General features: G+C 39.8%; 1 protein-coding gene across 3 annotated transcripts in view; it reads right to left on the bottom strand.

Moving 5' to 3' along the window:
- Nucleotides 1–26,432, bottom strand: part of ARHGAP24 (Rho GTPase activating protein 24) — a 542,367-nt gene that overhangs the window by 231,337 nt on the left and 284,598 nt on the right. The gene's annotated exons all lie outside the window — the stretch shown is intronic.

Below are 26,432 nucleotides of genomic sequence, written 5' to 3' on the forward strand. Positions count from 1 at the left end.
GCCTTTGGAGAAGAGCTGGATTCCAGGAACCTTAAGATGCTGTGCTACTTTGGTCAGAGGATAAACAAGAAAACATGCAAAAATAACTCTGGAGCATAGTTAAAATTACTCAGGGCCCAGCAATACCCTGAAATGCATTTGCCCCTGCATCATTGCTGGAGAATTAGAGCCAATTCAGCCACTGAGAGATTCCTTCCATCCTAGTCTGAATTCAAATCCCCTTGGTCAACAAGGGACTTTGGAATTATGCTGCTGTTCAGCAAACACCTCTTGAATCCTGGAGGCCAACAAAATACAGCCAACTGCGGGAAAGAGAATGCCTTGTGATATAACAAGCAAACAATAACAAAGCGTAGCAATGGGCTGGCACTGACTAAGGTGTGATTGCTGAGAATTTTCTCCTCTACACAGTATGAAAACTTACTTGACTGAAAGTTATTAAAGTCTTCAAAAAGTTTCAAGTCATTGAAAACAAAGGATACTAAGAGAAGAGCTTGCTCAGTACCTAGAAATTTTTGTTCAAGATCCCCCTCCTTTATTTTTTGCTGACTCAAAAGAGAAACTAGGTTCCATAAGTTCTTCTCCAATAAATATAAGTGAGTGTTAGTTACCAATATCCTGAAATTATAATAAAAAGCTTTGAGATTAAAATGTCAACATTTTAAAGTCAGATATAGAATCTTAAAGCTCTAATTTTTAGAAGGTAATTTAGGTGTGGATCATAATGTCCAATTCCTAAAAATATATCTTATTTGATTCAATGTATAGAATGGTTTAAATACTTGCAATTATTTTGTATGTGTATGGGACTTTTAGTTTAATCAGTTCGCTTACGGACTATTAAGAAATAATTTAATGGGTATGGATATACTGTATCATCTGTTGGCTATTGTAATCTCAAATATGATTGCATTTCTTAGTGCCTTATCTTTTGCTAGAAGGGGCCCTGAACAAAAATCTAGTGTTCCCAATTATAACTGATATAAAATACTGGAAGCCTCCCAGGTTCAGTAGCCAAAACAGTGTTAACACATAAAGGAACAAGCTTACTTACCCCCAAAAATTAAGGGAGAAAACATGCTATTCAATTGTTAAAGAATTCAGCGTTGTGAAACCAATGCGTTGGTGTTTTTATTTCATGTGCTGTAACACTCAATACCATACAAGCTTTGACGTGTCTACATTCTGATGTCTGACATCAAATACACTTAGAAATGCATTGCACTGAGATAAAAAAATAAACTTCTTCATAATAAATGTTTACCTACTATGTTTAAAGGCTCTTCCCAGGTAAACAAGTTAGTTTACATAAAGGAAGAATTGTGCCCATAAGTATGCGGAGATGGTAAATAATAATAATAGTAATAATAATAATAATAATAAGTTAGATTTTTATGGTTCTAAGAAAAAATGTGAAATAACCCACCTCCCAGAAAATTACAGTGGACGATTCACCTCCTTCATTCATTTGTTTAGGACTTAATAGAGTGTTCATAAATCAAAGACACAATCTTTGTCTCAAAAAGCTTACACAACTTTAAATAGAGGCCATTCATACCAAGGCCTTACATCCGAATAGCACTTTATAGCTACAAAGCTCTTTCACGTGCATCATCTAATCTTTCTTGTAACAACCAAGAGAGTGAAAACAGGACAGAAATAATAATCCCAATTTTACAACTTGTGAACCAAAAATTAAGTGGTTTGCTCAGGATCACATGATTCACAAATGTTCTAGCCAGGACTAAACTGTGTTCTTCTGACCTAAGTTCAGCGCCCTCTCCAGTATTTCTGGCTGCTTTCAGTATTTGGCAGACCCGAAAGCTTCTTACCAATTGCTCTTCCCTATCTTTACAAATGCTCAGGAGTCAAACCTAGACATTACTTGCTCACAAGAACTTAAAATTCAACATCTACCCAACTATGAAGTATTAAATTCTTCATGGATTCACAGGATTTTAAGCAAGACCATTAAAATTGTGTTGTCTAACATATATCTATCTCTCCTCAGAGGACTATTTCTATGTGAGGCTTCTAGGGAATATGATGAGCACCTAAATACTACTGAACTTATTCTAATAAGAATAATACAGGAGAAAAATCTACTGTGTAATGTCAATAGAAGTCATAATTTGAAAGTTAAAGTTAAGTGAAAGATACTGCTTAATAAGACATTACTAAATAAGCACATTTCTAGGAAAACAGTTGCTTATTCAGAAGAATGATTGCTTATCTAAAATTAAGCCAGAGAGGAGAATATTTCTTTTTTCAAAACCAATTTAACAGACAACTGTGGGAGTCATCAGCTAGTGCATAAAGGCTTATTTTGGGGCCCACAAATTGCTTTATTGATACCTTGGCTTCTAAACACTATTTTGAAACACGCCCTGATTCAAAGGCTAGAATGATACCATGGAGTTAGGAGATGGGTTTCTTAGCTCTTGAAGCAAAGGCAGGTCTTATTACACTTTGATGTAATACATGAGATTTTGAAATGAATGTCGCACTAAACAACTATCTTACCACCTGAGAACTTTATATATTTGTGACCTCTCTCCTTCCTAGGTTGAAGTCCTATGAAAAGTAGTAACATTTCTAATGATACCAAGACCACTATGCCAATAAGCCAGAATAAGAAGAAAAATAGAAAAAAAAACACCCTTCAATTATCAAAACATGTTCCTAGTAATGTCTCTCTACAACTCAATCTGTATTGTTATTCTGAAGGGGGCTTTCCAATCAATAACAATAGCTTCTAAAAAGGTGTATTCTTTCTTTTGTAAAATGTTATTCTGTATTTTTTATTTTATTTTATTTTATTTTATTTTATTTTATTTTATTTTTCCCCTCTTTGCCCTCTTCCACCTCCACCTATCCCCCCTCCCTCCACAATCACCATATGTACTGTCATCCATATCCTTTCTTTTCTGTATCAGTGACAAGGAAATGTCAGAAGATATATTTTCTGTTCATTCTCTCATCTTTTAAAAAAAAAAAAAAATATATATATATATATATATATATATATATATATATATATATAATTTATTTCAGAGAGGAAGGGAGAGGGAGAGAGAAAGAGAGAGAGAGGATCATCAATGCTGAGAGAGAATCATTGATTGGCTGCCTCCTGCACACCCCATACTGGGGTTGAGCCTGAAACCTGGGCATATGCCCTGACCTGGGATCAAACTGTGACCTCCAGGTTCATAGGTTGATGCTCAACCACTGAGCCAGGCCTCTCATCTTCATATACCAATTTAAAAACTTTTCCCAAATTGAACATCAACCAGGTAACTGAAAAAAGTTCAGTTGCTATTGCTGAAAAGAATATTTTAATCATTGGTATCTAAATTTACATTGCCTTATCCCTGGCAATCCAAATCTGAATTCTGGGAGTGTTCAAAAGCAAGGATCAATAGGGACAGATCACTCTAGAGAATCATACATCCAAGTTAACATTTCTGTAGGGCTTCTTTGTGCCATGCAGTCTGTCACCCACATTACATCTCTCAAGTAACATGGGAGAATATAACCCAGCCATTTTAATGAGAGTTTTATTAACCCTGTTTGATAGAAAATGAAGCTGATGAAACTGATGATCAGAAAAGTGATCAGTCTGCTCACGGAATAAAGATACCAAGTGCCAGTGTGAGGACTTAAACTCAGGCATGTCTCTTGCCGACTACTGGGGTACCTCTTCCACGAGTCCAAACATGTAAGCACAGTGTCTCTCTTCTCATCTATAAAAGAGTGATGGGCCTTCATATTTAATACCAACCAATTAGCATTGAATGACAGCCAACTCACAATATGGAACAGTACTCACATTTCTTGAGTTAACAAGGGGATGGACCACAAAGGCAGTTGAGTATAAGAACGGGCAGTGAAGTAGGAATAAGGGCTTCATGGAGTTGAGGGTTGCTCTGTGGGAACTTGCTCTGAGAGAAGATGCTTCCTAGTGTGTTTTGCAAGTGGTGGATAGTAATGTTGGGAAAGTTGTGTTTATCCACGGAGTTCCCCACTAACTATACACTGATTGGGCCTCGATGAGAACTTATCCAGATCCTGTGGTGCAGACATTGAGGGCACTGCCCTTGCCATAGACCCATAAGTGGGCACCTATCAGATAACAGAAGTAGTTCAGTGCCCATCTCTGAGTCAGAAATGGTTCCTGGATGCACAATGATGCTTGTATGACTACGTGGCCCAGGGAGGCTCTATTCCTTGCCATATCTCTGTAGTTTGGAGATGTAGAACACAGAAGTAAAGGAGGGAGGGAGGAAGGAAGATTTGACTTTCGACTTATTAAGCAAGAATTTAGGATCAAATACTATGGTAGTCAGTGCTATAGGAATGGTCTCATTTATTCTTACGGTAGATATTATCTGTATTCATTAGTTGAACCAAGCTATAAATGTGAATGATTTACCCAATGTCATTTTAGAGCCAGCCTAGAGTATAGGTCTGTATTTTCTCCTCTCACCCTCCTAATTTCTACAGTAGTAAAGGTCTCTGGCTTTGGCACCACAGGGAATGGGAAGACAGTCTCCTAGGGACATTCCTAAATGAAAATGTGGTTCTAATTAATATAAACCCATGATTTTGTAGTGATAACAATCCATATACTAGTAGTTTTCTCACTTTATCCAGCACGGCTTAGCATCCGAGATATTTCCTCTCTGTTTCAACAGCTATTAGAAGTTGAAAAGAAACAATGTTGGACTGAGAGTATTGGGGAAAATTTTGACAGCATTTATTAGTTTAAGCCTATAAAATTCCCAATATTTGACCAGTTTTGACCCATAGGCCCTGGAATTTTTTTATGGTCAACCTAACTATATAAATTCAGTATGCACACACCAACACTTGAACCAGATAGTATGCCAAGATGTATTTATGAGGGATTACAAATTTGTTTGCAATAGCAAACACCATAAACAACCTAAATACATATTAAGAGCAGGATAAAAAATTTAATTATCTGTATCTGTACAATGAAATACTATGTAGCCATTAAAAATAATAAAGTAAATCTATATGTATAGATATAAAATATGTCTAAAATAAAGTGATAAAACAAGATACAGAAGAAGAACAATACATCCAATAAATTTACAACGGAATGTGTGTATATGAATCATACTTATCAACAAATACACAAGTAAGTGTACGAGTTGAATACACACATTCATTTTCTTTCCTCCACACAGAATCTATTTGCCTTTCTCAAATAGGAGAAACTTTAACCTGATAAGGAAGTCATTCCCTACATTTCTGAGGATGACACTTCTCATGTTAATTACTGTTATTCTCCTTTGTGATTTTACCAAACTTTATTTCATTTGTATTATTTTTAAATATTATTTTATTGCTTAAAGTATTACAAATAATAGTACATATGTCTCCTTTTTATATAAATCTAGTCAGGAAGATTGATGCTTTGAAGTCAGTAACTCAGTAAAACATTTATTTTTATGTATATTCTTTCATAGCATTTGAATTTTTTACTGTGTAGTACTTTGATTATAAATGATTATAAAAATGCAGATAAAACATTCTTTGAGAACCACAACAAAAGAATTAATGTTTCCAAGAAAGGAGGGGAGGGGAGATCTCTGAGATGTCTGCCCTGACATGGAGCAGCAAAGGGGGAAATCCCTGAGTCAAAGAAACAAAGATGGAAATAGAAAGGGAAGGGAAGAGATTAACCAAAGATCATATATATGCATATACACATAGCCCATGGACATAGACAATAGTGTGTTGAAAGCCTGGGGTAGGTGGGGGCTGGGTAGAGGGGACCAAAGCGGGCGGGGAGAGATGGGGAATATCTGTAATGTGCTCAACAATAAAACAACTCATATTTGCAGAACCACAGTTTTCAATCAACAATAAGAAGGAATGCATAGTTTGACAATCTGACAATATTATGTAAAAGTAGAACAGTCCTGAAAAATCTTTGGTGTGTGATTCCCATGACCTCTATAGAAATTAATAATAAAATTTCAGATGCATGGTGTGTTAATCATTTTTTCACTGGCAACTTTTTTCCTTTAAGGGAGGGATGGAGTAAGATTTTCCTAAATCCATACAATGTGGTATAACAGAGTTGACACAGGATATGTTTTCTGAATTCCAAATGTCAACGCACAGGCAATCATTTATTTATTTGTTTGTTTGTTTGTTTACTTATTTATTTATTTTTCAGGCAAACATTTAAATGTAAAAGGGAGACTATAGTCATAGAAACAACCAGGATCATGTATCACTTCTAGAGTATTTGATTTAATAGGTGGGCATCGCGCCCACCAATAAAGATGGGGGGGTTGCTCAGGTCGCTTACTGCTATGACAGACATCAGAAGCAAACACACTGGAAGGCTTCCATGTAAGTTAGGGTTCATTTAAAACTCACTAGCCATTTACACTCTTGATGACAAGTGACTGTTTTACAGGGAAACTGTAGAGGGCAGTATTGCTGTGCATTTTGTATATATTGATTAAGAAACTTTCCACATAGCCAAACAACCCAGGCATGAACAAAAATAGGCCTGTTGGGTTAAGATTTTAATCAGTTCTTTTTTTTACAATCCTTATATATTACTCTATTTTAAAGTCACTCACAAAATTTTAAAACATTAGATGTCTGCCCACCCACCCATCCCCCAAATCCTCTTCATTTATTCACATCACCATTTGTATGGACTGTTCTGTCTTAATGACTGCATTTTTTTAATTAAAAATTATTCTGTTTCAGACTTGCATATAAATGATAGATGTTCAATGTTTGGCTATTTTAATGTCATGTTGTGGTTGGTTTTGTTTTGTGTTCTTGTTTCATGCTTGGTGCTTCTTTTTGCTCAATAGAAGTTTAAATAATTTCCTCAAAGATTACCTCTCAAACAAGGTGTTTTTTTCTCTTTTTTTCAAAAAGTAATATTAGATGCGTGTAGGCGTGCATGTACAGTGCGATTGAAACTTCGTGGTCCATGCGCAGAAGTCGGTATTTTGTGGAAGAGCCACACTCAGGGGCCAAAGAGCCGCATGTGGCTCGCGAGCCGCAGTTTGCCAACCACTGGTCTAGGCTTTTTCTTAAAAGTAGAAAATGTTCTTTCTAATGCTGTTTATAATGATTCTAAATGAAATAAAGAAGCAGCTATTCTCAATATGCATTGATATTGACTAGCAATGGGGTTCATGCCATGGTTTGGTCACACATAGATAAGGGTTCTGAGATTCTATATTCAATCCAATCAAGCATCCCCAGAGCCTCTCCTATCCAGATGTGTTGCTAAAGGATACACAGAGACAAACCATAGCCCTGGCCCAAGGAACTCAATGTCTATCTGAGAGGTTAGGGTATGGGATAAATGAACAAAAGGAAAAGAAAATTAAACAAGAGGAAAAGAAAAATCAAATACAAGAAATGTCACAAGGAAATAATGTAGCCCCCCTGTGAGGTTTACTGGAGAAGGACCTGGGCCAAAAGGATGGGTAAATTTGTAAAAAACAAACAAACAAACAAAAAAACAATAAAATGAAGAATGGGACATTTCATGAAGAATCAGCCTTGTATTCACAGGTAGAAGAGGACGATATATCACCATTTTAATATATGAGTCCTTAAATGACAGTTCTTGAAAAAATAGCAAATTTCCAGCCCAACCTCCTCATTCCCGGGTATCAGACCATTATGTCCCCAGTGAGGAAATCAGCTCACAATTCCTTCACTTACCCTCATTTTCCCATCTGAGAAAAACACACAGTGAAAAAATGAGGCACTTCCATTACTGCTTTCACTACCTCCTCTTTCACCACCACAAGGAAATCTCTATTACTGAGGAGAGCAAAACAAACAACAAGCAAAAACACTATAACCAATGGACACAGACACCAAGGGGGAGAGGAGGGGCCATGGGGGGATAAGGACACATATGTCATACCTTAATCAATAAAGAAAAAAACAACAAAATACCATCCTTGATTCTAATTAAAGTTAAATCAAAAGTGCCTTTGACATGCATTGTGGTCGTTTGCTGACACGCCTGCTTTCTCAGTCTCCTGGACTGTTAGTCTCCCAGGGAAGGGAGTGGGGTGTGGAACCATAGTAGATTCCAACCTCCAGTCCAGTCCAGTCCAGGGTTGGAACTCTCCCTTCAAGGGACTCCTCCAGTATTTCATTTTGCACAGAGAGCATTCTTCTGTCTTCTATACTTACTTTGGTACATTGCAGCCAATTAGATCATAAATGTTTTGAGTTTATGTTATTACATGTTTTATCCATTTCTTACATCTTCCACATTGTGTACTGTGCAAGCAGGTACATGACAAGTACTTGTTGAATTTATAAGATTCTCCTCTATAAGATTCACCTTTCCTAGGCACTGGTTTACCCATATCTGACACTGACAGCCACTTTGAAGATAAAAGCACCTTGATTTAACCTCACATCCATACTTAAACATTGTTTAGAATTAATAATGGAGAATACTGAGACTAGATTAAGAACTGGGAGGCTTCTGAAATGGAGGGCATCTTTAGACTTGTCTGGCTGTGTAATGGAGTCTTGCATATGATATTCTGTACCACCTGGCTAATACCCTCTAATGACTAAAATACCTATTAATAATTCTCTGAAATAAAGGCTTAACAAAGGACATTTGTAGGGGTATATATATATATATATATATATATATATATATATATATATATATATATATATATATATATTTTTAAATGACCCAAGAACTATTGTAAAGAACCAAGCACTACATAATGGAAAATATCCCTGAACCAATGTGAAAGATGATTCATGTCCCTTCTGTTACAAGTTGTTCTGTGGTCCTGTCAGTCAGGAATGTCAGAGCTACAAGCAACTGTGTGGTTTCCCCTAACTACTTGTGGTACTTGTGGAAGGTTTACTGGAAACCTTGATCAATAACTTCTCAGCCTCAGAGAATCACTCTTTCTCTCTCTCTCTCTCTCTCTCTCTCTCTCTCTCTCTCTCTCTCTCTCCCCCCCCTCTTTCTCTCTCTTCTCCTGAAACAGTGAAGTATCATTTAATAACCAATATGCTAAAGGCATATTCTCATTAAATTTTCACACAGAGTACTAAATTTCATTTGGGAAATTCTATTCAGCCATTCCGTTTTTTGGGCCTTATATCTTTCTCTAACACACAAAGGATAAAGATATGACTGAGATTATTAACAGAATTGTAAAAATTTATAGATTCAGGGGCCATGGGATTTGAAGTCATGCAAATAACGATTCCAGGGAACACAAGCCAGGCTCCTGCCTCTCCAGGGTTGACGTTTAATGCTGAACATGGTTGAATTGTGGGTATTACCAGTAAAGTACTCTGGGGTCTTACATAATGAAAAGCATTTTTTACGTGGAAATGGCTCCCATGTTTTTCAATGTGTGTTTGGAAAAAGCTGAATTCATATATGATAATCAAAACAAATACAACAGAACCACTGAGGAAAAAGGCTTTTATAAAATGGATGGATTATTTTTGAAAGAGATGCTTTCAAAAAAGATATTGAGGGTGAAAATCATCTACTGAATAACAATTCAATAATGCTTAGGACCAACCATCAGTAAATCTTGGGATGATTCAAGAGCTGTAAAAGAGTCTACGAGTTAAATAATTAAGCAGTTTTCAGCTTTCATGTGATTGTTGTGTCATGAACTACTTTGCAACCCAGTAGGAGCTAAAGATCAAGTAGTGGCATTTGTAAGAGATTTGCTTATTTATAATTACAGTTGATTTCAGGTTACTTTCCCTCAAGTTCTGGAGTGCTTCCTTGAATAGAAGAGCAAGGGGTAGAATTACATAGAGTCAGTCCTTCGTATTAGCTGATTAAACCAACCCTGGATCAAAAATACAGGGTGTCCCCAAAACATGTATATACGCTTTAACTGATAACTCAATTTTCACTCCTTTTCAGGTTTAACTGATTTGAAATAATGGGTAAAGCCAGACTAAGCTTTAAACAAAGACAATTTATCTACTAGACTTTTTTATGGGGATATATAAAAGATAAAACTTATGGTACAAAACCAACAGCAGTTGATGAACTGAAAGCACACAAATACCGGACGAAATGATTCTTGATGTATGAGTCCATTGCTTCGCATTATCAGTAGTGTGTAGACCAAAATGGTCATCAGTTTGAAAATAGGTGTTGACAAAAAAATTTAGCCATTTCTGTAGGTTCTTTTAAATTTTGAAAATGAACTGTATGTTAACAAACGCTGACTTTACAATCATTCAAAGTGTGTATACATTTTGGGAGACACCCTATATTTGATTTTAAAAAGTTACATTGCTGCTGATTATGTTATGTAGTTAGGCCTATGGTTGTTAACTGTCATGGTGCCTGTACTGAACATGTATGGACAGTTTTCCTCATCATTAATCCCTAAAAAATATAGCATGACAATTATTTATATAGTGTTTACACTGTATTAACACATTGTATGTGGGAAACGTATTTATACGTTTTACGTTGACTGGTAGTAGAGCGGCGCGGGACACGTATTAATATTTTTATTATAGACTAGCTGTAGAATGCGGGTAACGTATAAATACGTAAACTAAAGTTATCGTAATTTTACTGAACGTTGCCATTTGCACAAAAAGTTAGCAAAAATGGCCTGCACCACCTGTTAGCGCGTGATAAAAACTACCCGCAAACAATGTGTTAAGTATTATAAGTAATCAAGAGATGATTTAAAGCAGCAGTCGCCAACCTTCCAGACCTCACAGACCACCAGTGGTCTGTAGACCACCAGTTGGTGACAGCTGCTCCAAAGGTTTCCTTAAACCAGCGGTCGCCAACCTTTTGGACCTCACGGACCACCAGTGGTTCACAGACCACCGGTTGGCGACCGCTGATTTAAACTATGCAGGAGGATGTTCATAGGTAATAGGCAAATACTACACCATCCTATCTAATAATAGAGAAACATGGTAATTAACCATAACTTCGCTACCCTTCCCATTGGCTAATCAGCGAGATATGCAAATTAACGGCCAGCCAAGATGGTGGCCGACAGCCAGGCAGCTGAAGCGAACATGAACATGAGGCTTGCTTACTCCAGTGATGGAGGAAGTCAACGTTCCCCGCCTGCCGTAGCTCAGCTCTGAGCTCCGGATGAAACAATGTTGCAATTATAGAACCTAAACAAACCTCAGAAACCAGCTTTCAGCCAGCGCGGCCTCAGAGCTTAGAGCGGTCAATGATGGCAACAGAGTTTCAATTATAGAATCTAAACAACCCAGGTACCTGCTTTCAGCCGGCAACGGCCTCAGAGCTGGAGCCTGCTCTCAGCTCCAGTGACAGCTATAGAAGGTAAATTAATCCCAGAATAAAAAAAAAAAAAGAAAAAAGGAGAGGCTGGGAGCTTCAGTAGCCCACCAGCCTGAAAACAGCCCTCAGCCCCTCACCCAGACTGGCCAGGCACCCCAGTGGGGACCCCCACCCTGAAGGATGTGTGACCAGCTGCAAACAGCCATCCTCCCATCATCCAGGCTGGCCAGGCACCCAAGCGGGAACCCCACCCTGAAGGGGGTGTGACCAGCCTGCAAACACCCATCAGCCCCTCACTCAGGCTGGCCAGGCACCCCAGTGGGGACCCCCACCCTGATCCGGGACACCCTTCAGGGCAAACCAGCCGGCCCTCACCCATGCACCAGGCCTCTATCCTATATAGTAAACGGGTAATATGGAAATAGACCCTAACAGCAGAAGGACTGGGAATGACTGGTCACTATGACACACACTGACCACCAGGGTGCAGACGCTCAATGCAGGAGCTGCCCTCTGGTGGTCAGAGCGCTCTCACATGGGAGGAGCTCTGCTCAGCCACAAGCCAGGCTGATGGCTGCCAGTACAGCAGTGGTGGTGGGAGCCTCTCCTGCCTCCTCAGCAGCGCTAAGGATGTCCGACTGCAGTTTAGGCCTGCTCCCCGCTGGCAAGTGGACATCCCCCGAGGGCTGCCGGGCTGCCAGAGAGATGTGTGATTGCCATCTTAGGCCCAATCCCCTGGGGAGCGGGCCTAAGCCAGCAGGTGGTCATCCCCTGAGGGGTCCCAGACTGCGAGAGGGCACAGGCTGGGCTGAGGGACCCCCATCCCCCCCCAAGTGCACAAATATTTGTGCACCGGGCCTCTAGTCTATATATATATATATATATATATATATATATATATATATATATATGCCTAAGTGACCAGTCAACACAGTCAACAGGTCGACCGGTTGACCGGTCTCTATGATGTGAACTGACTGCCAGGGGCAGACACTCAACGCAGGAGCTGCCTCCTGGTAGTCAGTGCACTCCCATAGTGGGAGTGCTACTCGGCGAGTTTACCAAGCGGTGGCAGCAGGTGCAGTGGGGCTGGGATTGAGTTTGAGTGGCACAGTGCCTGGCCTGGGCTCGGGCTCTTCCCTGGCTGCCTGTCGCTTTGCACACTACTACACCCTCCAAGGGGTCCCAGATTGCGAGAGGGCACAGGCTAAGCAGAGGGACCCAACTGGTGCATGAATCCATGCATCAGGCCTCTAGTTTTATATAAGGAACTTGGGTGTCTGAGGATTTTTGGTATCCACTTCAGGGTTCTGGAACCAAGCCCCCACTGATACCACCGGACATTGCACAGTCATTGCACTCGGCTGACCTGTGTGTCCCTGTGCAAATAGCAGAAAAGATTAACAACTGCTACTCCAGTGCAGCACTACTGTTTCCCATCCCCAGGTGGTTGGTTTCTTTGATTCTTTCTAACATTTAACTTGATGTCCCGTAGTCTTCATTTCAATTTCACCTTCTAAGTCCCAGACTTCTTTTACTCTCCTAAATATCTTCTTAATGATAGGGGTACATTCTAGCTTCCATTTAAATTTATGATTTATTTTTTTTCCCAGCCAGGTAACCATACACAGTAATTTAACAACATAGTCTTCCATTTGCTTTCAACATCTTCCCAGCAAATCTGAACTTCAAAAACATTCATTGTTGCTCAGAGATTCAGATTCTCTCACTTTAACTGAGACTCAGGGACCCTGACGCTGCACTGAAACCTTACATAAGCCATAATTATTCCAGACTTCAGTCTCTGGGTCCTATGTAAGCCATGAGGTTCACAACATTTAAAACAATCACAAAAAATGATTATTTGTTCTCTATAAACTATGTGTAAATGGCACTGAGATATAACAAAAATTAAGATGTTCTCCCCTTAAGAAATGTATAAGCTAGCTAGTGATCTATAATAATAAAAGTGTAATATGCTAATTAGACCAGATGTCCTTCCAGATGACCTTCCAGATGAAGCCAGGGCTGTGAGGAAAGCCTGGGACCCAGGTGCCAGAGGGAAGCCAGTGCCAGCAGCAGGGGGAAGGAAGGCCTACTTTTGCATGAATTTCCTGCATCGGGCCTCTAGTACAATAATAACTTGAAAAAAATGAATAACAGAAATAATATAAACACCGAATAACAGCACACATTTGAAGGTTTATAAATCAGATACTGAACCTTGTCACAAAACTTAGTTTCCACAACTTTAAATTGGACCTAATCAAAGAACCTACCCTAATGGCATCACTTTGAAATTTACCTAATACTTCTTTGCCTGGTATGGATTAATTCAATGCATATTCACATCTATATCTAGCTATATCTACATATTATGTATGTTTACACACATTTTTCATTATCTTCTTTCTCTTACACTTACAGTAATTTGGTAATTTTGTTATTTATTCAATTCAGAAATGCAGGTTGCCTATCCCATTAGTGAGCAAAATCAATCTCCAGCGTAGCTGAATAGGCAGGCGGAGTTAGTAAGTATTCCTTTTCTTTATTTTCCTCCTTTCCCTCTCTTTGGCCCTCCCTACTTTTCTCCCAGTTTCCATGTTGCAGGATATGAAAGAGACATCATCACTATCTCAGCTCAATGACTGCCTATCTCTTCTAGGAGAAACAGACTTTTGGGTCAGCTGCCAGCTTCTGCCTCCAAAGTCAAGGACAATTGCCCACTCTGTGCCCTGGTGACCAAATCCTGCCAAATGGTAACAGATGGCGCCTTCCCTGCAGACCCTCTAAGAGTCACATGGCAATTGGCCCGGGTGACTTTTCCAGCTCCTCTATCGCCAGTCCACTCCGCTCCACCCGACTTTTCCATTCCCTCCCCCACGCTGGCAAACAGAACAGAGACTTTTAAACACTGTCATTTTCCCCCCATAATCCCCTCAATGAAAATGAGGCTCTTTAAAGAGATCTTTTAATTTGTTTTTGGTCTTTGAACTACATAATCAGACCACGTGGTGTGGTGTCTGCCGCCTTGTAACATTTGACAACCACATAAAACGTGAATGAAAAGGCACCAGGGCCCACAAAAGCAGTCACCTCCTCGGGGCGCACTTCTTTCCCCTCCTTACACTCACGGAAACGGAGCTGTGATTTTGTAAAATCAGGCACCCAAATGTCACTGGACACTGAAACAAATCCAGTTTCCCTCTCAACTTCCAGTCGCTTTCAATATCATTGCCTTCTTCCAATTCCAAGGGAAGAAAATAGCCCACATCCAGCTAACTGAGGCGATTCTTTGCCACAATGCTTGCAGCCATCTACCAGCTATTTGGCATTTCTGTCTCCAAGCCATGCACATGCCCAGCTGAACCAAACTGCACATAGACAAATAAATTAGTCATAAGCAGAAAGCAAGGAGTTTCACACATTAATGACACCAACTCTCAAACTATTTGCATTCAGAGATATTTCTGGAAAAACACACACACACACAACAACACCCAAACCTGTTTATGAAGTCTCCCCCTTTTTTCCCCACTTGAGTTATTTAGTAAGCTATCCCCATAGATGTTCTCTAAGCTGTTCTCATCTTTTTCTAACAACAGAAGCCGTTTGAGCACCATCTTCAGTATGATGTTGATATTCTTTTCCACAGTCTCTTTTTCCCTGTGCCGAAAGGAGCACAGACGTCCACCTGTCTGGGAGGGAAGGGAGAAAAGGCCCCTGTGAGAGTCTTTTGTCCTCAGCTCTTTCTGAAAGAAGAGCAAAATGATTATGTGAAAGGATCTTGGTCCTGCCGTTTTGCTAGCTGGTGAACAACTGATTTTACCTTGAAGCTTTCAGTTCTATGTAAAATGAAGACAGTAATAGAAACTACCCTATAGTATTGTTAAACTAAATGAGAATTCCAGCATCACAGGATAAAAGCTCAAACATGTTTGCTGTTACTATTTCTCTCTTATGCACAGAGAATCTGTGTTTCTAGGATAACGTGGGACTAGTGCAGGGCAGCTATAAGGTAGGATTATATTAGAAAATATTTCTGAACCAAGGATAAAAGTGGATGAGGTAGGTACTTGTTTTATGATAAACTAAGCCATGAGCTAAAAAATATGGCAAAGAATGACATCTTCTTCCACTCACATGAAGGAAAAAAGGGTGAGAGGAAGGAAACAAAGATGATAAGAAAGTACTTTTTAATAGTTGATTAATTATATGTTGTATGCCAACTATGAGCTGAGCCCACAGAATATAATGGTGAATAAAATAGGTTAAAAAGTTAAACAAATCATTAAATCCAAAATATAAAACCCTATGACAGATGTGAGCAAGAAGACTAATAATGAATATCAGATCGAAGGTAGCTACTTTCAATAGGAAGTCTCCTCTGAGAAGACATTTAAATTGAGATTCAAATGATAAGAAATTACCAGGAAAATGCAATCCCCAAAAATCTTCAAAAATGGGGGCAAGGGCATAAAGACATAGTCCAACAGGCACAAAAAGTCTTACATCTGAAAAATCTGGGAGTTTCATGAACTACAGGGCAAGCCAGTGTGGCTGGAGAGTGGTGGGTAAAAGGCAATGGGGCGGGGGGGGCGGGGGGGGGGGGCTGTAGGGATGTGAGGATGTGCATGGAGTTTAGATGATATGCTACGTTTGATGGGAAGCTGTTGAAGGCTTCATACAGTGCAGACTTGGTTTAGCTTGTTTGAAAATGATCTTTCTGGAATATTGGAGGAAAATAGAATCCAGCAATCCAGGAAAGAAATGATATGGCCTAGACAAGCATGAGAAAGAGAGAGAGAGAGAAAAGGACACTGTGGAGAGTTTTGGAAGTATAATTGACATTACATGCTGAAGGACTGGCTATTGAGGGTGAGGAAGAGTAAGGATTACAAGGGTCATGCCCTGAGTTATGGCAAGTGTTGAGATTTTTTTCTTTTATTGTTCACTTAATTAAATGTATATTGGCAACACACTAGAAGAGGTCTGGGCAGACTGAAATTTTCAAGGCACTGGGGAGGTGGGAGGGAAATAGGCAGCAGGAGTAGGGTCATGGGGGAGCACAGGCCATTCTCCTGGCTGGAAGCTAGACAAGGGGCAGTAGCCACATGAAGAAAAGCAGTTAACAGAGCAAGCCAGGTGAGGCACAGTCTCTAAATGCTCCTTTTATTTTCAAGGCTTTAAGAACATCAAAAGGCAATCTATGGTGATCCCAAGCTAGAGCTCAGGCACTCTCCCTGGGGCTAACGTAGACAGCAGGCAGCAGACAAGAGAATTATTGAAAATTAAAGAATGAAGCTTTTTAAGTAACATGCTTGCTCTTGTGTTATCTGCAGCTGACTCAACCAGAGGAAGAAACCCTCATAACTTAAAAAATAAAAACAGTGCCAAGACAATCTATGGGGAGGGAAAAAGCCTCTTTTCAACACATGATGCTAGAACAACTAGATATTCACATGTAAAAAATGTTGGACCTCTTCCTTATACCACACACAAAAAAACTAACTCAAAATGAATCATAGACCTAATTGTAAGAGCTGACCTATACCCTTATTAGAAGAAGGCATAAGAATAAAACTTGAAGACCTTGATTTAGGCAAAGTCTTCTTAGATATGACAAAAAGTGACCCCCCCCCCAAAATACATACATTGGACTTCATCAAAACTTTTGTGCTTCAAGGACACCATCAAGAAAGCAAGAGGGCCCGTGGCTCAGTAGTTGAAAGTCAATCTATGATCCAGGAGGCCAAGGGTTCGATTCCTGGTCAGGAAATATGCCTAGGTTGTGGGCTCAATCCCCAGTAGGGGGTATGCAGGAGGCAGCTGATCAATGATTCTCGCTCATCACTGATGTTTTTCTCTCTATCTCCCTCTGCCTTCCTCTCTGAAATAATAATAATAAAAAATACATTTTAAAAAGAAGGTAAAAGGACAACCCATGGAATGGGAAAAATATTTGCAAATCCTATATCTGTTAAAAAAAATCATATCTAGACCACATAAAGAACACTTACAAGTCAACAATAAAAAAATAGGCAAAAGCTTTGAACAGATATTTCTGAAAAGAATATATATAAACTAGAGGCCCACTGCACGAAACAAAATTCGTGCATGGTGGTGGTGGTGGTGGTGGGGGTGTCCCTTCAGCCCAGCCTGCACCCTCTCCAATCCGGGACCCCTTGGGGGATGTCCAACTGCTGATTTAGACCTGATCCCGGGGATCGGGCCTAAACCGGCAGTCGGACATTCTTCTCACAATCCTGGACCACTGGCTCCTAATTGATTGCTCACCTGCCTGCCTACCTGGTTGCCCCTAACTTCCCCCCACCTGCCAGCCTGATCACCCCTCACTGCCTCTGCATGCTGGCCTGATCGCCCTTAACTGCCCCCCCCTGCCGGCCTGGTCACCCCCAACTTCCCCCTGCCAGCCTATTCACCCCTCACTGCCCCCCTGCCAGCCTAATTGCCCCAACTGCACCCCACTGCTGGCCTGTTTGCCCCCAACTTCCCCCCTTTGCTGGCCTGGTCACCCTCAACTGCCCTCTCCTGCTGGCCTAGTTGCCCCTCATGGCCCTCCCACTAGCCTGGTCACCCCATGCAGCCTGCTTGGTCAGTCATTTGGTCATCCCTCACTAACCCCCCTGCCGGCTTGGTTGTAGGCAGCCATCTTGTGAGGGTGTGAGGGTTAATTTGAATATTACCTCTTTATTATATAGGATGGCCAAAAGTACATAAAAAATACTTGATATCATTAGCCATCAGGAAAATAAAAATCAACAATAATATCACTTCTCACCCACTAGGATAGCTAATAATAAAAAAAGATAGATTAAAAACAAGCATTGGTGAGAATATGGAGAAGTTGAAACCATTAAATATTGCTGATGGGTATGTAAAGTCATGCAGTCACTTTGAAAATTAGTTTTGCAGTTTCACAAAATGTTAAACATTAAAAATATATGACCTAGCAATTCCATCTGAAGAATATACTCAAAAGAAATGAAAATATATGTCCACACAAAAACTTGTACATAATAATGTATGTTCATAGCAGCATTATTCATAATAGCCAAATAAAAAAAAAAAAAACTAAACAAAAAAACTTCCAACAACAGATGAAGGAATAAATAAAAGTGTATGTCCATAAAATGAAATACTATTCATTGATAAAATAAATGAATACACAATACAGTCTACAACATGGGTAACCTTAAAAACTTGATTAAGTAAATAAGACAAACATAAAGACCATATCCTACAGAATAAAGAGGCAATATGCGAATTGACTGTCACACCCTCGCACAAGATGGCCGCCCCCACGTGGTCACAAGATGGTTGCCCCTATGTCATCACAAGATGGCCGCCACAAGATGGCTGGCAGGGGAGGCAGTTGTGGGTGATCAGCCCAGCATGGGAGGGCAGTCAGGGGTGACCAGGCCAGTAGTAGGGCAGTTGGGGGAAACTGGGCCTGCAGGGGAGGGCAGTTAGGGGCAACCAGGCCAGCAAGGTTGGCAGGGGAGGGCAGTTGGGGGGGACAAGACCTGCAGGGAGGGCAGTTGGGGGCAATTGGGTCAGCAGGGGAGCAGTTAGGCGTCAATCAGGCTGGCAGGGGAGTGGTTAGGGGGTGATCAGGCTGGCAGGCAGAAGCAGTTAGGGGCAATCAGGCAGGCAGGCAGGCAAGCGGTTGGGAGCCAGCAGTCCCGGATTGTGAGAGGGATGTCCGACTGCCCGTTTAGGCTTGATCCCACAGGGACATCCCTCGAGGGGTCCCAGATTGGAGAGGGTGCAGTCTGGGCTGAGGGACACCCCCCTCCAGAGCACGAATTTCATGCACTGGGCCTCTAGTATGGAAATAATTCTCTATCAACACATATATAAAGTAACAGAAAATTAAAATATAATTATAGTTAGCTAAAGACACCATGTTCCAGAGAGCTAATAAGATCTCACAAATATAGAGTAGAGAACAAAATGTTAATTTCTCTGATCATTTTCTAATGCTCATCCTAAATAAATTAACTTTGAAAAAAAAAATTGGATCTGAACTCTGTCACTCACTTACTAGTTTTGAAAACTTGGAAAGTTCCTTACACTTACTATCCTAACTTTATAATGTGAAAAAAAAACAACACCCACAATATTTAACTCATAAGAGTGGCAAAACTAAATAATATAATCCATATAAAGGACAATACTATACTTAGCACATAGAGCACATCAAATTGTAGCTATTATTATGATTATTAAATTGTCATTGCTATACTACCAAAATCAAATGAACTAGGGTGGCAGTAGTCTTGCCACTTAAACTTGAGAAATCATGGAAATTTAATATTAATATAGCCAAAAAGAATTTGGAAGAGTAGAAAGACTACTCAGCTGGGAATATGGGAATTTATACAAGGTTGGGCACAATAACCTCTCTGAGACTCATAGTCTTCATCTGTAAAATAAACAAGATGATCGTTGATTTTCTTTACAACTTCCATAAAATAAGGGGAAGGGATTTATTGATTTTCATGATCCTTATAATATTCTTTTTGCCTTAATTTCAGGCTCAAATTGATTTATTTGAAAGCCAACTCATGTTTCCAGTGGAAATAATAGCAACTAACACAAACACTAGTGAAAATATCTTTTAATGAATTTAAATCTATAACTTATGAATATTTTAAAAAGCCATTATTACTCATCCATTTTTTATAAAAACACCTTGAAACAGTCAGGAGTCTCCATGAATGAACCAAAGTTGTAAAGTCTTAAAATGCAAAATATCTTATGTGATCCAGACTGCAGATCTCTTAAAAATAAAAATAGCACACTAGTCCTCCTATTGCACTTTTAGCCACATCTAAGCATACAAACCATCATCTCTCACCACACACTCAATCCGTATAATATTTGCTATGTAAGATAGTCTTATATAATGTATGTGACAGGTATGAAGAAATGTCAAGAAGCTACTTCTTATTATTTTTATAAAACAGAAAATAGTAACTGTAATTTGGAACACATTTTGAGTTCAAAAAGTCCTTTCAAAAGTATAGAATATTACTCAGATGGTCAAGGAGATTTATTTTAAATCATGTTGAGATTTTAGGAACAACATTATATTCCCCCATTTGATTTGCTTTTACTGATAAAGATAAAAATCTGATTTTACCAGGTGAAGCTTAAGTTCCTATTTAAAAGTAATTTTCAATATTCATTTGGTCAAGGAATCCTGAATATTCAAGTTTTGCTGGAAGGGTATAACTCCATTAATTGCATCAAAGATACATTGTACTTGCTAGAGATCTAGCCCAACTTGGCAGACAGCATATTCATACAGGGTTCAGTGTCTTAGCAATAGAAGCCAAGCATTAAGTGGGAGTCATCATCATTCTTTTCATTGTGGACCTTTTATTCTGACCCTTTTAGTACAATTTTTTTACATTGTTGGGGTTGTCAAGATTCTATGCTCTGTCACATTTTCCAATAAGTAATCTGAAGGTGTGAATTTGCAAATGCCATGGAAGTGAGAGCACAGAAAAGCTCCAAATTCATGATCTGAAAAAGAGACCTGCTAGTTATTTTGAGGAGCAATAAGACGGTCACATTGCTCTTTGAAAGGAATGGTGTTTTCAGCCACTATGAACATACTGAGCCGTTGTGCCTGACTGTTTCTATGCAATTGAGTCAGTGATCAGTAGACTGAATATACAACCAGACTGCTGCCTGCAGTTTCCCATGCAGGATTAGTCCCATCACTAGCAGTTCTATCAGGACTTATCATTTATTCCCTGAGGCTTTATGTTCCAGACCACAGTGAAAAGGCACTGATGGCTGCTCGGAAGTGCAGAAGGAGACATTCATCTCAAAGGAAGCAGCAATCAAATCTACCGGGGTTCACAGGTTAGCAGCAATGAGCTGAGCAGAATTAGTGGGTTTAACGTTTGGGTGCCTGCTCACATTGACTGAGGAGAGGTGTTATTTATGGCTCAGGTCTGGACTTTTAGAAGAAAGAGGACACGGTTGCATAAAAGAAATTCATGCCTTACACTGGCACACAGATCGTCCCTTCCTTTATCTGCTTTCACACAATTTGATTTTCACACGTCACATTAACTAGGAAAGAAAATGATGGAGAATGATGTTACTAAGACAAATTAATAGATTCTAACACATAGAAATAATGAGGTGCTCCTTAAAGAGAGGTGAATTGAAGATAAACTAGACCCGTGAATGAGGTCAGACTAGCGGGACTAATTTATACAAGTCACCACGCTCATTTGGGTGACACTAGTTTTCGACAGCCACACACATCCAACATCTCCTCTGGTAGTACCATGTTGTAATGAGGAAATGGATGCCATAGGGATTAGAGGACTTGCCTAAAGATATAGCAGGAGGAGGAATCCCATCTCTCCCACTTGCTGGTTCTGTGATACTGAATTGCTTCATAAATGGACTGCATCAGCATTACCCAGGGTGTTCACTGGAACTCTGCCCCCAAGGATGTTCACTGGGATGGAAAACCACAGCTCCTTGAGAATAAAACTTGACACATAATATCTGGCTCATGGCTGATTCTTACTAAATGTGTGACTTCTGATGTCTCCCTTTCCCTTTATTTTTCACTCTTCCTCTCTCCCTTCCTCCCTTCCTTCTTTCTTTCTTTTTAAAAATATTTTTATTGATTTAGAGAGGAAGGAAAAGGAAGAAGGAGATAGAAACATCAATGATGAGAAAGAATTATTGATTGGCTGCCTCCTGCACAACCCCCAGTAGGGAGTGAGCCCACAACCTGGGTATGTGCCCTGACTGGGGATCAAATCATGACCACCTGGTTCATAGGTCAACACTCAACCACTGAGCCATGCCAGCCAGGCCCTTCTTTCTTTCCTTCCTTCAACAAATAGTTATTAAAAGTCTATGAAAAGTTTCCTATGTGCTAGAAACAAGATAATGAGCAAAAGCAGAGTTATTACTCTTATGCAATTCACATTCTTATGAGGGAGACAAACATCTTACCTAATAATAGACAAACATGTAAATTGACCATCCCTCCACTATGCTCACCAGCCAATCAGGAGAGTATGCAAATCAACCCAACGAAGATGGCGGTTAATTTGCATACTCAGGCACAGAGCGAAGACTGAAGGCTGAAGAGGCTTCGCTTCTCCGCTGTGGCTGGAGTGAAGGCCTGGGTCCCGGGTGCCAGCAGCCAGGGGAAGGAAGGCCTATTGCACGAATCTCTTTGTGCAATGGGCCTCTAGTCATTTATATAAGAAAAATGCTAAGAAATATAAGTCATGGGCCTTCAATAGTATGTTAAGATAGACTGGTAGGTTTCTCTGAAGTAGTAAATGAGGTACTACCTGAGGGATGAGTAGGAGTTATGAGTCTTGGACTGAGTGGAAGGAACCATTTAAAAAGGAAAGAACAGTATATATAAAGATTCCATGGCTAGAGTAAAGCATGGCACATTTGAGAAATTGAAAAGCTGCTAGTGTGATTTGAGTTCAGAGAGCAAGGAGGAAGAATGAAACATACTGGGATAGTCTATTTAGGAGTCTGTAGGCTGTGATAAGATTTCTTTTTAAATAGAAGGTGACTTGATCAGATTGGAAAATAAAAAGTTTCACTGGGCATATGGGAACTCTCTGTACTTTCTGCACAATTTTTCTAGAAACCTAAAACTACTAAAAAATAAAGTCTATTAAAAATATCACTCTGGCTACAGCAAATGGGATAGAACGGAGTGAGGGGCAGGCTCGAGTCTTGAGAACAAGTAGGAGAATACCACAGTTCTCCAGGACAAAGAGGACCAGGACCCGAGCTCCAGGGCCCTCCAGCGTGAAGAGGTAAAGGAGAACAGGAGGGACAAGTACTGGTGACTGAGAAGACATGGGTGGTGAGGGAGGAAAAAAACCAGAAAAGTGTGGTGTCCTTGAAGCCAAGGTAGAATGTGTACCAAGAAAGCTGATCAAATGCATCACATGGTCTGATTGTACAATTATTATAAAGGCTGAAACTCAATCATTAGATTCAGGAAAAGAGGCCATGGATGACACGAATAAGGAAAAGCCTGGTGAAGTGGGGTGGGCACAAAAATAGATTAAGTCAAAACAGGAATTGGAGAGAGTATAGAGCATAGAGCAGTTTTGTTGCAAAAAGAAGCAAAATACAGTAGGAGAAGTGTGGTCAGGAGATTATTATTATTTTTTAATCAGAGGAATAATAGCGTGATGCTCATATTTCTAAAACTTCAGCATGCATAAGATTACTTTTCTTTTTTAAATAAAAATGCCAGGCTACTCCTACATGCCCTGGGAATAATCCAAAAAGAAGATAAAGCTACATAACAATACTGAAACAGTATAATCAAGAGATTATAGCTCCTGAAGAGGTCGGAGTGGATGGAATTCAAAGACAGATGAAGGCCTGGACTTAGAAAGGAAAAGGGAGCATCACTATGCTGTAATAGAGGGAAAGAGGACCAAATGTCACATGTAAGTAGTTTTGTATATTTGGTATCAGGAAATCAGGGTAATTTCCATAAAATTAAGTTGGCAGAAAGGTTATCTATGGGAGAGAGAGGTTGACAAAAAATAAAATACAAAATAAACCAACGATTCAAATGTTAATTGATTTGCATCAGTTATATCCACATCAAAATGAGTTATTTGTCTTTCAATCAAAGAGCCCATTGTGACAAATCACAGCCCTTAGAGTAGAGCCAAAGAGCCCCCCAGCACAGTTCTGTCATTATCTCCCCTGTGATTCCTGTAAGCAAGTGACACATCAGAAATAATGAGTCATGTGAAGGACAATGTAATTGGTGCTGGAAAAATGAACCCTACATTATGTCATGCCCCTGCACTAATCGTTTCCTAAAGCCTTAATTGCCTGTTTTGATACTCCTAGCTCTTCTACACCCTGAATGACAAGTTGGTAATTCACTACAGAAGGTTTGGGCAACTGAATAAGATGTATCAAGGGGTCCCTTTGGCTTTCTTGCCCTGACTAAACACATCACAGTAGTATTGGATGTATGAGTGTACCACTTTTAGAAAGGAGTTTGTTCCCAAATAAAAATTAGCCTGGACTTAAAACATCTAGAGATAACAACACAAGACCAGATGTCTAGTCTATTTCCTTTAGGCAAAGTGTTAGAAATAGGACAACAAAAACAAACCTAAAAACAAAATTAAGGAGATTTTTTTAAAATCCAAAGACAGAATTTAAATGTGCCAGAAAGACTAGCTATATAAAACATTTGTTCTTGCCTGGCCGGCATGGCTCCATGATTGAGTGTTGACCTATGAACATGCCTGGGTTGTGGGCTTGGTCCCTGGTGGGGGGAGTGCAGGAGGCAGACTATCAATGATTCTCTCTCATGATTGATGCTTTTTATCTCTCTCTCCCTCTCCCTTCCTCTCTGAAATCAATACAGATATATTTAAAAATAAATAAATAAAATATTTGTTCTTTCTCTGGGCAGCCTCCATTGCTATTTCACATGTCCTCAGTTAATACTTTGCTTCCTAAATTATTCTGGTTTTCCAACATGTATGAAAAAATTGAGTGGAATTTTTGACTGTGACTTAATGTAAAAATAGAAAAATCTGAATGGCTACTTCTTTGTTTGGGAGCAGCTCAAATAGTTAGTAATAAACATGAGGAAGAGTCTGCTTCATACATATAAAAGCAAAGCCTTTGGAAGAACAATGATATCTCATCTCCTTTTATACCCTGTTATGGGCTGAGTTGTGTTTTCCCAAAGTATACATGTTGAAGTCCTAACCGCTTGAACCTCAGATCCTAACCCCATGTAGAAATAGGGTCTTTAGAGACCCCATTTAATTTTAATTAAGTTAAAATGAGAGGTCCTGAGGGTGAGTCCTAATCCAATCTGACTAGAAATGAGAAATTAGGACACCGATGGGCACAGAGGCAAGAAGACATGTGATGACACAGGGAGAAAGTGGCCATATACAAGGAAAGCAGAGAGGCCTCAGTGAAAAAACCCATCTTGCTGATACGTTGATCTTGGACTTCTAGCCTCCAGGTGGTGAGAAAATACATTTCTGTTTTTTAAGCCCCTCAGTCTGTGGTTCTGTGTTGCTGCAGCCCTAGCAAACTAATAAATACTCTTTCTACCAATCCCTCTTTCTTGTCACAGACACATAAAATGTGATTTTTTAAATAGTGCTGGTTAGTAGGAGCTCAGGGGGAAACCTTCTGTATGGGACCGGAGGATCCTTAAACCAGCGCCACTCCACAATAATACTCTAGGCAGGGGTGGGCAAACTTTTTGAATCGAGGGCCACAATGGGTTCTTAAACTGGACCGGAGGGCTGGAACAAAAGCATGGATGGAGTGTTTGTGTGAACTAATATAAATTCAAAGTAAACATCATTACATAAAAGGGTACGGTCTTTTTTTTTTTTTTAGTTTTATTCATTTCAAACGGGCTGGATCCGGCCTGCGGGCCGTAGTTTGCCCACGGCTGCGGCCTCTTACGCTGGTGAGACTTATTAGACTCATAGCTGATTTGATGAAACTGAACGTAATATAGAAGTTTGAATTTAGATTTATTGCTCCAATCTTTAAAATATAAGCATTGATTAGTATTTAGCTGTATATTTTCACAAAATTAACTGATTGCCAATGTGGGGGCAGCCTCATGTCTGAACACTGTCAAATTCCCTAGGACTGAGGGCTCCCCCGAGTTGTCCCTGTCAGAGAAATAACCAAATGGCCACCTCTCCGCGACATCCTGGATCGGCAGGTACACACGCGAGTCACACTGCATGTCCCTGGCACATCCCCGTCTTACTCCATTAGTACCCCTGTCTAGTCTCAGAACTTCTGTCACGCCTCTGCCAATATTTGTTCAGCCTGTGATTTGTCACACCACAGTCAGCTAATCAAAGTCATGTGGGTTCTTTAAATTCCAGGGGCCAACTCACTGACTCTGGGAAGACTTCCTTGATTATTCTAGTCCCTGACACTGACCTTTTGCTTCCTCAATTTCACTGCATTTATAATCCCATCTACGACAGTTCAGTATCCAGCACTTATTTATACATAGCACCATTTAAACCATTGTTCCAAAATG

Source organism: Myotis daubentonii, chromosome 1 (genome assembly GCF_963259705.1).
Source record: "Myotis daubentonii chromosome 1, mMyoDau2.1, whole genome shotgun sequence".
In the NCBI taxonomy this organism is placed as follows: Eukaryota; Metazoa; Chordata; class Mammalia; order Chiroptera; family Vespertilionidae; genus Myotis; species Myotis daubentonii.